The sequence below is a fragment of the Mobula hypostoma genome, chromosome 5 (genome assembly GCF_963921235.1).
Source record: "Mobula hypostoma chromosome 5, sMobHyp1.1, whole genome shotgun sequence".
Taxonomy (NCBI): domain Eukaryota; kingdom Metazoa; phylum Chordata; class Chondrichthyes; order Myliobatiformes; family Myliobatidae; genus Mobula; species Mobula hypostoma.
The window spans coordinates 6,594,287-6,607,008 of record NC_086101.1 but is presented as its reverse complement, the minus strand read 5'-3'; the positions used below and the strand labels follow the sequence as shown (position 1 = coordinate 6,607,008).

At 46.9% G+C, this 12,722-nt stretch overlaps 1 non-coding gene across 1 annotated transcript; it reads right to left on the bottom strand.

Annotated features, from left to right (window-relative positions):
- Positions 1–2,610: 2,610 nt before the first annotated feature.
- LOC134347385 (U1 spliceosomal RNA) lies at positions 2,611–2,771 on the bottom strand. Its single transcript, XR_010018141.1, has one exon. It is a non-coding gene; the product is annotated as a U1 spliceosomal RNA (small nuclear RNA).
- Between the last annotated feature and the right edge of the window lie 9,951 nt (positions 2,772–12,722).

Here is a 12,722-nt window from a genome sequence, read left to right as displayed (position 1 = left end):
CAACTCCGGGAGACACTGGAGAAGGTGCATTTCCCTGTGTAAGGAAAGAGTTAATTGTGATTCCTCCTTGGCACATGTCAAAATAAAATGGAAGTTCAAAGACACAATGGTGTCAGTTTGAAATGTGGTAACGTTTTGTTTTCCCACGTATTGACCAACGCCTTGTCCCTTTTGATTGCACGTCATGAAGATGAAATACTGATGAAGAATGTTTTCCTCCTTACAGACCCGTTGTCTCCTTCTTCCGAAATTCTGTGTCTGGGATGAAGGTCGTAAGAGATAAGAAAGTTCAGCTGCAACCACCCAACTAAGGAAAATACTGGGGTGATAATTATGTTATGCTTTGATGGAATAATGGTATAAATGGTATAAAAAGGGGCATTTTCTTTGTGCAGTGGGAGAGTTTTGTCTGAAGCAAGATCACCACCGGTGTTAGTGCTGGGATTTAGAGAAGATATACGAGGGGATGGGGACTAGTGATGGGGAGCTGTAAGAAAAATTGTCGGATCTGTGATGTCCTTCTGACACTGCAGAGATCGTCTCAGTGAATGATTACTGCACCTATTGCTTCCTCTGGGGTTTGTGAACATTTAGCACAACATCTAAAACCTTGACAAACTTATACAGGTGTGTGGTGGTGAGCATATTGACTGGCTGCATCACAGTCTGGTATGGAATCACCAATACCCCAGCATTGAGCACATCGACACAGACCATTGTGGCAGGAAAGCAGCACAGCCCCACCGCCCAGCTCAGGCTCTCTTCTCACTGCTGCTATCAGGACTCACATGATCTGGTTCAGATAACTTCCAATTCACTCGCCCCGTCACTGATCTGTTCCCACAACCTATGGACTCACTTTCAAGTACACCTCATCTCATGTTCTTGATATTTATTGCTTGTTTATTTATTTATGTGTAAGGGGTTTCTTCTGTTCTGTTACTGCGTAGGCTAATCAAAATAGCTTCTTTGTTATGTTAACCGCTGAGAAAGTTCTCCAGCTAGCAGCTTGTTTGGGTTATAGAGAGAGTTGTATTCAGTTGCTAACCAGTTGGGGTAGATGTTATTGTTCCTTGTGTGTCTGTAAGCGATTGTGATGCGCGGGTTTTTGGGCAGGAGGCGCGATGGGGACAGAGAGAGTGGACGCGATGCTGTGAGCTGGCCGACGGGACGGACTCCGAGGTCCAGGGTCTTCGGCGAGGAGAGGAGACGAAGACAGACTCGTGTGGAGTATCTGGTCGACCACTGTGGTTGGTCCCAGGCGGCGGGTCGAGGTGGTCGGAGGGGATCGAATGGTGTAAAGATGACCCCGTTACTAGAGCGTCAACTGTTGTGCACGAAGAGGTTGAACTTTGATAAGTTTGGCGCATTTACTTTCCTTTTACATTTTATCTCTTTTAATTACATAGTTTCAGTAAGATCTATAAACTGTAATCATTTAATCATATATGGTGTATTGTCTGTTATTGGGCGGGGTGGGGTACAATCACACAGCATCCACACAAACTTAATTACCCAGTTTGGCGGGGCCGAAGGCTGCTCCCCCTAGACGACAGCGAGCCCGAGACTTACCAGGGGAGCTACACTTACATCAAGTAGAGTGGGTTAAGAAGTCGGCACAGCACAACGTCGGGAGCTAAAGGAGCTGTTGGTTTTACATTGACGGCCGTAGGCTGCCGGCAGCAACTTGATTGTTCAGTCCTCTGTCCTGCCCCGGCCCATTTAGAAGGTTAATCGTCCCTGTGGCTTCCACAGAACCTTGCGATTTTCAGCCCATGACTTCATCCTTGCATGTCAAGTTTCGGATGATGGAATTGATAGCTTTGTTGAAAAGTTTGCAGACGATAGGTGGAGAGGCAGGTAGTTTTGATGAAGTCGAGAGGCTACAGAAGGACCTGGACAGATCAGGATAATGGGCAAAGAAATGACAGTTTCAGGAAGTGCTTTAGTAGATGAAATGGAGGGGGTGACTATTTTCTAAATGGAGAGAAATACAAAAAACGAGGTGCAAAGGGACTAGGAGTCCTTGTGAAATTCCCTAAAGGTTAGTTTGCCGGTTGAGTCTGTGGTGAGGAAGGCAAATGCGATGTTAATATTTATTTTTTCAAGAGGATGAGAATATAAAAGCAAGGATGTAAAGCAGTGGTGAGGCCTCGCTTGGAGTATTGTGAGCAGTTTTGTGCCCCTTATCTTAGAAAGGATGTGCTGAAACTGGGGAGGGTTCAGAGGAGGTTCATAGGAGGTTCATGAAAATGATCCCAGGGTTAAAGGGCTTGTCATTTGAAGACAGTTTGATAGCTCTGGGCCTGTATTCTCCGGAATTCAGAAGAATGAGGCTGACCTCAGTGAAACATCGAATGGTGACAGAGAGGATATGGAGAGAATGATTCCACTGCTGGGAGTGTCTAAGACCAGAGGACACCGCCACACAGACAAACCCCGGGACCACCACCGTGACCACCTTCGATAGCTCCTGAGGCGAGGCAGGCGCACTCCTGGAGGAAGGTCACGTCGGCCTTCACAGTGGTCAAGTACCGAAGTGCGCTGACGAAACGCCCAGTACTCCTCATACTGCGATAGGAATTATAATCTGTCATTTGTATCAGAAATCAGGGGAGAGCGCGAACGCAGTCCCCCACTACCACAAATGTTGCAGTCGAGTATCCCGCATTTGGGGACATCGCAGGCCTCAGCTCACCCGAAGTGCAATGGGATAGCCTCATCCTGGGAGAACCTTTTTTTTTAATCAAAAATACTTTATTCAGAAGTGTTACAAAATAAAATTAATTACATACAAGAAAAAAACATTCGTTGACTCTGAGTCCTTATTCAATTAGATTATTAACAATAAAAATTATGCGTTGACTCTCTGTTTATTTACAAATGAAAGATGTTTACAATAAACCATGCATTTACACTCAACCCTTGGTCAAGAGTTAAGACTTATTAACAATCAAATTATCAACAATAAAGGCAGGCAATGGCTCTAATACTTTCCCAAATTAACAATTCCACCCACTCCTTGGGCACCATGTTGATTATCTGTCCACACCGGTGATGAGGGTAGGTCTCCTCCCCACCCAACCCCTCCCATTCCCACGGGTGATAAACCTTAAACTGTGGTCCTTCCCCACCGGGCCTTCGCGGTGGCCGCACCAAGTTTGAGTGCATCCCTCAGCACGGACTCCTGCAGACGAGAGTGTGCCAGTCGGCAGCATTCAATCAGGGACATCTCCATCTGCTGGCAGACCATCAAGTTTCGGGCCGACCAAAGAGCGTCTTTCACCGATTTGATGATCTGCCAGCAGCACCGCATGTTGGTCTCCGTGTGCGTCCCCGGGAACAGCCCGTAGATCACCGAGTCCTCGGTAACGCAGCTGCTGGGCATGAATCTTAGTACTGTCCCTTCCATTCTCCTCCACACCTTCTTCGCGAACCCACAGTGTGCAAAGAGGTGAGCCCCCGACTCCACCCCATTACAGTCCTCCCGTGGGCAGTGGGGTGTGGAGGAACCGTTCCGGGCGTACAGGAGGGATCTGACTGGGAGGGCCCCTCTCACCGCCTGCCAGGCGAGGTCTTTGTGCCCGTTGGTGAGATCTGGCGATGAGGCATTTTGCCAGATGAACTGGACGGTCTGCTCAGGGAACCACCCCACTGTGTCCATCACGTCCTTCTCCTGCAGTGCCTGCAGGACATTACGTGCCGACCACTGTCTAATGGCCCTGTGGTCAAAGGCGTTGGCCTTGAAGAATTTTTCCACGAAGGATAGGTATGGCGGCAACGACCAGCTGACAGGGGTGTTGCGTGGGAAAGGGGCCAGACCCATCCTTCGTAGCCAGGGCGACAGGTAAAATCTGGGCACATAGTAGTACTTTATGCCCACGTATCTGGGATCCACGCACAGCCTGATGCAGCCACACACGAAGCTGGCCATTGGGGACGTTCTTGCCCCCATTGTCCAGGAACTTCTGCATGACGGTCCGTCTGACCCGTTCCATCTTGGATCCCCAGACGAATCTGAAGACAGCTCGGGTGATTTCCGAGCTGTAGGAGCCGGGGACGGGCCAGACCTGCGCCAAGTACAGCAGCCCTGAGAGCACCTCACACCTGATGACCAGGTTCTTGCCCGTTATCGACAGGGAACGTCCTCCCCACAGTCCCAGTTTCTGTTTCACCTTGGCAGTCCGCTCCTGCCAGTTCTTGTTGCACGCCTCCGCCCCTCCGAACCAGATCCCCAACACCTTCACGTGGTCAGACCTGATGGTGAAGGGGACGCTGGATCGGTCGGGCCAGTTGCCGAAGAGCATGGCTTCGCTCTTCGTGCGGTTGACCCTGGCCCCCGACGCTACCTCGAACAGTTCGCAGATCGCAATCAACCTGCGAACTGACCTCGGATCAGAGCAGAAGACGGCGACGTCGTCCATGTACAGGGAGATTTTCACTTGGGTCCCTCCACTGCCTGGCAGCGTCACCCCTCTTATGCCCTCATCCCTCCTGATAGCCTCGGCAAAGGGTTCTATGCAGCAGACAAACAAGACAGCGGAGAGGGGACAGCCCTGCCTGACTCCAGACCTGATGGGGAAGCTGTCTGTTTCCCAACCGTTGACCTGTACTGCACTACGGATGTCTGTGTAGAGCAGTCTGATCCAATTCCGGATTCCTTCCCCAAATCCCATTTTGGAGAGCACGTCCGCCATGTACGTGTGCGATATCCTGTCCAAGGCTTTCTCCTGGTCCAAGCTGACCAGGCAGGCGTCCACCCTCCTGTCCTGCACGTAGGCGATGGTGTCCCTCAGCAGCGCGAGGCTGTCCGAGATCTTCCTGCCCGGAACAGCACAGGTTTGGTCTGGGTGGATCACCTGTCCCAGAGCAGACTTGGCCGTGTTGGCGATAGCCTTGGACAGGATCTTGTAGTCCATATTCAGGAGAGAGATGGGTCTCCAATTCCTAATGTCCTCCCTTTCCCCCTTCTGCTTGCAGATGAGGGTGATGATGCCCTTCCTCATGGACTCTGACATACTGCCGGCCAGAAGCATAGCGTTGTACACTTCCAGCAGGTCTGGGCCCATCCAGTTCCACAGAGCCGAGTACAACTCAGCCGGTAGGGCGTCGCCTCCGGGGGTTTTACCTGACCCAAAGGAACGGATGGAGCCTGTCAACTTGTCCAGGGTCAGTGGCTGATCCAGACTCTCCCGCTTGCCGTCGTCTAAGACCTGCGTGATAGACGACAGGAAGTTGCGGGAGGCTGTGGATTCTGTGGCCTTTTCGTCGTACAGACCGGCATAGAAGGACTTGCAGATCCTCAGTATGTCGGTGTGCGAGGACGCGACTGAGCCGTCCTCTTCCTTAAGGTTGTGGATCACAGAGCTCCCCCTGTGCACCTTTTGGAAGAAGAAACGTGAGCACGTCTCGTCCTGCTCCACGGTTTGGACTCTTGATCGGAAGATGATCTTGGAGGATTCGGCGGCGAGGTGCCGGACTTGCCCGCCCTTCGCCTCTAGCAATTCCTCCCTGACATCCACCCCCTTCGACTGCAGAAGGAGAAGTTGCTGCAACTCTGTCTGGAGTTTACGCAGTTCCCTCTGCTCCTGCGTTGCTTTCTGGGTACCCTAGCGGATGAAGAACCTCCTCATGTACTGTAATTGAGAACAGCCTTTTTTTCCCCCCAAAAAATACTTTATTCAGAAATATTACAAAATAAAAATAATTACATACAAGAAAAGAAAACCATTCGTTGACTGTAAGTCCTTATTCAATACAATTATTAACAATAAAATTTTTCGTTGACTCTCTGTTCATTTACAAATGAAAGATGTTTACAGTAAATCATGCGTTTACTCTCAACCCTTGGTCAAGAGTTAAAACATTAACAATCAAAATTTTCAACAATAAAGGCAGGCAATGGCTCTAATACTTTCCCAAATTAACGATTCCACCCACTCCTTGGGCACCATGTTGGTTCTCTGTCCACACCGCTGATGAGGGTAGGTCTCCTCCCCACCCAACCCCTCCCCCTCACCCAACCTCTCCCCCTCCTACGGGTGATGAACGTTAAACTGTGGTCCTTCAGTTATAACAGCAGTTATAATGGGTGACTTCAATCTACATGTAGACTGGGTGAACCAAATTGGTAAAGGTGCTGAGGAAGAGGATTTCTTGGAATGTATGCGGGATGGTTTTTTGAACCAACATGTCGAGGAACCAACGAGAGAGCAGGCTATTCTGGACTGGGTTTTGAGCAATGAGGAAGGGTTAATTAGCAATCTTGTCGTGAGAGGCCCCTTGGGTAAGAGTAACTATAATATGGTGGAATTCTTCATTAAGATGGAGAGTGACATAGTTAATTCAGAAACAAAGGTTCTGAACTTAAAGAGGGGTAACTTTGAAGGTATGAGACGTGAATTAGCTAAGATAGACTGGCAAATGACACTTAAAGGATTGACGGTGGATATACAATGGCAAGCATTTAAAGGTTGCATGGATGAACTACAACAATTGTTCATCCCAGTTTGGCAAAAGAATAAATCAAGGAAGGTAGTGCACCCGTGGCTGACAAGAGAAATTAGGGATAGTATCAATTCCAAAGAAGAAGCATACAAATTAGCCAGAGAAAGTGGCTCACCTGAGGACTGGGAGAAATTCAGAGTTCAGCAGAGGAGGACAAAGGGCTTAATTAGGAAGGGGAAAAAAGATTATAAGAGTAAACTGGCAGGGAACATAAAAACGGACTGTAAAAGCTTTTATAGATATGTAAAAAGGAAAAGACTGGTAAAGACAAATGTAGGTCCCCTGCAGACAGAAACAGGTGAATTGATTATGGGGAGCAAGGACATGGCAGACCAATTGAATAATTACTTTGGTTCTGTCTTCACTAAGAAGGACATAAATAATCTTCCAGAAATAGTAAGGGACAGAGGGTCCAGTCAGATGGAGGAACTGAGCGAAATACAAGTTAGTAGGGAAGTGGTGTTAGGTAAATTGAAGGGATTGAAGGCAGATAAATCTCCAGGGCCAGATGGTCTGCATCCTAGAGTACTTAAGGAAGTAGCCCAAAAAATAGTGGATGCATTAGTGATAATTTTTCAAAACTCGTTAGATTCTGGACTAGTTCCTGAGGATTGGAGGGTGGCTAATGTAACCCCACTTTTTAAAAAAGGAGGGAGAGAGAAACCGGGGAATTATAGACCGGTTAGCTTAACGTCGGTGGTGGGGAAACATAGAAACATAGAAACATAGAAAATAGGTGCAGGAGTAGGCCATTCGGCCCTTCGAGCCTGCACCACCATTTATTATGATCATGGCTGATCATCCAACTCAGACCCCAGCCTTCCCTCCATACCCCCTGACCCCTGTAGCCACAAGGGCCATATCTAACTTCCTTTTAAACATAGCTAATGAACTGGCCTCAACAGTTTGCTGTGGCAGAGAATTCCACAGATTCACCACTCTCTGTGTGAAGAAGTTTTTCCTAACCTCGGTCCTAAAAGGCTTCCCCTCTATCCTCCCAAACTGTGATCCCTCGTTCTAGACCTCCCCAACATCGGGAACAATCTTCCCGCATCTAGCCTGTCCAATCCCTTTAGGATCTTATACGTTTCAATCAGATCCCCCCTCAATCTTCTAAATTCCAACGAGTACAAGCCCAGTTCATCCAGTCTTTCTTCATATGAAAGACCTGCCATCCCAGGAATCAATCTGGTGAACCTTCTTTGTACTCCCTCTATGGCAAAGATGTCTTTCCTCAGATTAGGGGACCAAAACTGCACACAATACTCCAGGTGTGGTCTCACCAAGGCCTTGTACAACTGCAGTAGTACCTCCCTGCTCCTGTACTCGAATCCTCTCGCTATAAATGCCAGCATACCGTTCGCCTTTTTCACCGCCTGCTGTACCTGCATGCCCACTTTCAATGACTGGTGTATAATGACACCCAGGTCTCGTTGCACCTCCCCTTTTCCTAATTGGCCACCATTCAGATAATAATCTGTTTTCCTATTTTTGCCACCAAAGTGGATAACTTCACATTTATCCACATTAAATTGCATCTGCCATGAGTTTGCCCACTCACCCAACCTATCCAAGTCACCCTGCATCCTCTTAGCATCCTCCTCACTGCTAACACTGCCACCCAGCTTTGTGTCATCCGCAAACTTGGAGATGCTGCATTTAATTCCCTCATCCAAGTCATTAATATATATTGTAAACAACTGGGGTCCCAGCACTGAGCCTTGCGGTACCCCACTAGTCACCGCCTGCCATTCTGAAAAGGTCCCGTTTATTCCCACTCTTTTCTTCCTGTCTGCTAACCAATTCTCCACCCACACCAATACCTTACCCCCAATACCGTGTGCTTTAAGTTTGCACACTAATCTCCTATGTGGGACGTTGTCAAAAGCCTTTTGAAAATCCAAATATACCACATCCACTGGTTCTCCCCTATCCACTCTACTAGTTACATCCTCAAAAAATTCTATGAGATTCGTCAGACATGATTTTCCTTTCACAAATCCATGCTGACTTTGTCCGATCATTTCACCGCTTTCCAAATGTGCTGTTATCACATCCTTGATAACTGACTCCAGCAGTTTCCCCACCACCGACGTTAGGCTAACCGGCCTATAATTCCCCGGTTTCTCTCTCCCTCCTTTTTTAAAAAGTGGGGTTACATTAGCCACGCTCCAATCCTCAGGAACTAGTCCAGAATCTAACGAGTTTTGAAAAATTATCACTAATGCATCCACTATTTCTTGGGCCACTTCCTTAAGCACTCTGGGATGCAGACCATCTGGCCCTGGGGATTTATCTGCCTTCAATCCCTTCAATTTACCTAACACCACTTCCCTACTAACATGTATTTCGCTCAAGTTCCTCCATCTCACTGGACCCTCTGTCCCTTACTATTTCTGGAAGATTATTTATGTCCTCCTTAGTGAAGACAGAACCAAAGTAATTATTCAATTGGTCTGCCATGTCCTTGCTCCCCATAATCAATTCACCTGTTTCTGTTTGCAGGGGACCTACATTTGTCTTTATCAGTCTTTTCCTTTTTACATATCTATAAAAGCTTTTACAGTACGTTTTTATGTTCTCTGCCAGTTTTCTCTCATAATCTTTTTTCCCCTTCCTAATTAAGCCCTTTGTCCTCCTCTGCTGAACTCTGAATTTCTCCCAGTCCTCAGGTGAGCCACTTTCTCTGGCTAATTTGTATGCTACTTCTTTGGAATTGATACTATCCCTAATTTCTCTTGTCAGCCACGGGTGCACTACCTTCCTTGATTTATTCTTTTGCCAAACTGGGATGAACAATTGTTGTAGTTCATGCATGCAAAACTGCTGGAGTCAGTTATCAAGGATGTGATAACAGCACATTTGGAAAGCGGTGAAATGGTCGGACAAAGTCAGCATGGATTTGTAAAAGGAAAATCATGTCTGACGAATCTCTTAGAATTTTTTGTGGATGTAACTAGTAGAGTGGATAGGGGGTAACCAGTGGATGTGGTATATTTGGATTTTTAGAAGGCTTTTGACAAGGTCCCACACAGGAGATTAGTGTGCAAACTTAAAGCACACGATATTGGGGGTAAGGTATTGGTGTGGGTGGAGAATTGGTTAGCAGACAGGAAGCAAAGAGTGGGAATAAACGGGACCTTTTCAGAATGGCAGGCGGTGACTAGTGGGGTACCGTAAGGCTCAGTGCTGGGACCCCAGTTGTTTACAATATATATTGATGACTTGGATGAGGGAATTAAATGCAGCATCTCCAAGTTTGCGGATGACACGAAGCTGGGTGGCAGTGTTAGCAGTGAGGAGGATGCTAAGGGGATGCAGGGTGACTTGGATAGGTTGGGTGAGTGGGCAAATTCATGGCAGATGCAATTTAATGTGGATAAATGTGAAGTTATCCATTTTGGTGGCAAAAATAGGAAAACAGATTATTATCTGAATGGTGGCCGATTAGGAAAAGGGGAGGTGCAACGAGACCTGGGTGTCATTATACACCAGTCATTGAAAGTGGGCATGCAGGTACAGCAGGCGGTGAAAAAGGCGAATGGTATGCTGGCATTTCAGTGTGGCCTCCTGTATATCGGTGAGTCCCGATGTAGATTGGGAGACTGTTTGGCCAAGGACCTATAATTTGTCTGGCAGAAAAAGTGTGATCTCCCAGTGGTCAGCCATTTTAATTCCACTTCCCATTCCAACATGTCAGTCCATGACCTCCCCTACTGGCACAATGAGGCCACACTCAGGTTGGAGGACACCTTATCTTCTGCCTGGGTAGACTCCAACCAGATGGCATGATATTGATTTCTCAGACTTCCAGTAATGCGCGGTCCCCTCCTTCACCACTCCCCATTCCCATTTCCCTCTCTCACCTGATCTCCTTACCTACCCATCGCCTCCCTCTGGTCCTCCTCTCCCTTCCCTTTCTTCCACAGCCTTCTGTCCTCTCCTGTCAGATTCCCCCTCCCAGTTCCACCCATTACCTACTACCTTGAATTTCTTCCTCCCCTCCCCCCACCTTCTTACGCTGACGTCTCTTCCATTTTCTCTCCAGTCCTGATGAAGGGTCTGGAGCTGAAATGTCGACTGTTCTCTCTATTCCATAGATGTTGCCTGGCCTGCTGAGTTCTCCTGTGCAGAACCTTGTCAAATGCCTTACTAAAGTCCATGTAGACAACATCAGCTGCCCTGCCTTCATCCACCTTCCTGGTAGCTGTCTCGAAAAACTCTGTAAGATTGGTTAGGAATAACCTACCACACACAAATCCATGTTGACTATCCTTAATCAGTCAATGTCTATCCATTTATATGTTTGTTCCCTTAGGATACCTTCCAATAACTGACGTCAGACTCACCAGCCTAAAATCTTTAAACAGTGGAACAACATTGGCTATCCTCCAATCCTTTGGTACCTCTCCTGTCACTAAGGATCTTTCAAATATCTCTTCTAGGGCCCCGGCAACTTTTTCACTTGCCTCCTGTAGGGTCCGAGGGAACACCTCAACAGGCCATGAGCACTTATCCATCCAGATTTGCCTCAGGGTAGCAAACACTTCCTTCTCTGTAATCTGCACTGGCTCCATGAAGTTAATGCCACTCTGCCTGATTTCTATAGACTGCGTACCTGTCTCCCGAGTTAGTATACAGATGCAAAGAATTTGTTTAACATCTCCCTCATCTTCTTTGCCTCCATACATGGATTACCATTCTGGTCTTCCAGAGGACCAGTTTTGTCTCTTGCAATCCTTTTGCTCTTAACATATCTGTAGATTCCCTAAGGATTCTCCTTCACCTTGTCAGCTGCAGCAACTTTGTGCCTCCTTTTAGCCCTCCTGAGTTATTTATCAAGTGCTCACTTGCATTTCTTGTACTCCAGAGGAACCTCATTTCTTCCTAGTTGCTTATACCTGCTATGCACCTCCTTTATTCTCTTACCCCAGGGCTTCAATTTCTATTGAAAACAAATGTTCCTGAACTTGTTATCTTTACCTTTTATTCTGACAGGCTTTGTACTCTCAAAATTTGTTTTTGAAAGCCACCCACTTTTCAAGTACATCTTTGCCAGAAAATAGCCTGTCCCACCCACACTTGCCAGATCATTTCTGGTGCCATCAAAATTGGCTTTCCTCTGATTTAGAATCTCAAACCGAGGACCAGACCTATCCTTTGCATACTTACTTTAAAACTAATGGATTGTCGTCGCTGCATGCAAAGTGTTCCCCTTTGATGCACCTGTGACAAATAAAGCTAATCTTTATCTTTATTTTAAATACCACTCCCCAGGTCTGTCTCCCCAACTGAGCTATGTTTCTCAACACCGATTGTACCTCCGTTTGCAAAAGCACATGGAGGGTAGAACAGTACTTTTTTTTATTTTAACTGAGGAGGCCGAGGGGTGTATAAATTTTGAGACGGCAAGACGAAGATTTTTAAAAAATGGCATGCACTTCACTTCCTGTGTAACGGTGATGCTTTATTCTGCATTCTGTTACTGTTACTTTGTACTACCTCAATGCACAGATGCATCTGTACTGAATGCTTGCAAAAGGCCGGCACAGTATGTTTCAATGTACTTGTGATAAATAAATCTAACCTTTGTTTACCTCCTAACAATCAATTATCTATCCTCATTAATATATTGCCCAGAATTCCATGTTCTCCTATCTTTGGTGTATGACCTAATTGAAAAAAATTCTGTAAATTCAACTTTGCGCCTTTAACAGCACGTTGTCTGTCGGCTGACCGAGTGTTAATCGGCATTTTGTCTGGTTTCAGGCCGGCAGATGCCCCGAACACGGCACCAGGTCCTCTGGCCAAAGAAGACCCTGCAACCCGTTGCATCAAAATAGAGAATCTTTTGGGAAAGAGATGATTATTTACATTTCTTCTCTCTCTTGTCACCTTTTCTCCTCTTGTCCAAACCAGCTGAATCATCAGATCACTCAGAGCAGTTATATACACTGGCTCTATCCATATCAGCGTGGTCATCGTCAATCCTTGAAGATTCCTTTTTCCATTTGCTGCTGAATCCCCCTAGATTGATTTTTCATGGATACCGTCTTTGACCTGCATCATATCAATTGCAAGGATGTGGCAAGTGTGTACCCGGCCCATTGACTGTGGAGTGAATCAGTTGGGCCTCCTACTCTCGCAAAGCTCTCTCTCTCGTTTTTACTCAGGTTTTCAAGTACATATAGTTTTGTCTTGGTGGGCCAGGTGCA